Source organism: Gavialis gangeticus, unplaced genomic scaffold (genome assembly GCF_001723915.1).
Source record: "Gavialis gangeticus isolate Ggan-Ray unplaced genomic scaffold, GavGan_comp1, whole genome shotgun sequence".
Lineage (NCBI taxonomy): Eukaryota > Metazoa > Chordata > Crocodylia > Gavialidae > Gavialis > Gavialis gangeticus.
In genome coordinates this window covers 54,364,474-54,364,861 of record NW_017728995.1, presented here as the reverse complement: position 1 = coordinate 54,364,861, position 388 = coordinate 54,364,474, and positions in this window count along the sequence as shown.

The following is a 388-nucleotide window of genomic DNA, read 5'->3' as shown; positions in this document are numbered from 1 at the left end:
GAGAGAGAGAGAGAGAGAGAGAGAGAGAGAGAGAGAGAGAGAGAGAGATCAGTGGGACAATGTTTTATTGATACAGCATTAAAGCAAGTCTCGTATCATAATAATTAAGTGAACTCTAAATGCATGTTTCCTGAATTCATTAATACATATTTTGCTGCCCTCCCACAGGGCAATGGCCCCCACACAAGGGATTCGGCCCCCTCCAACAGGGGATTTGGCCCCCACACAAGGGCTATGGCCTCCCAACAGGGGACTTGGCCCCCCCACAGGGGATTCAGCCCCCCCAACAGACAGTGGGGTATGGTCCCCCAGTGGGGCCAAATGGCCCCCACAAAGGCTACCACCCCTCCTGCAAGGCCCACATGCCCCACCCCAGCCCTCTGATTGC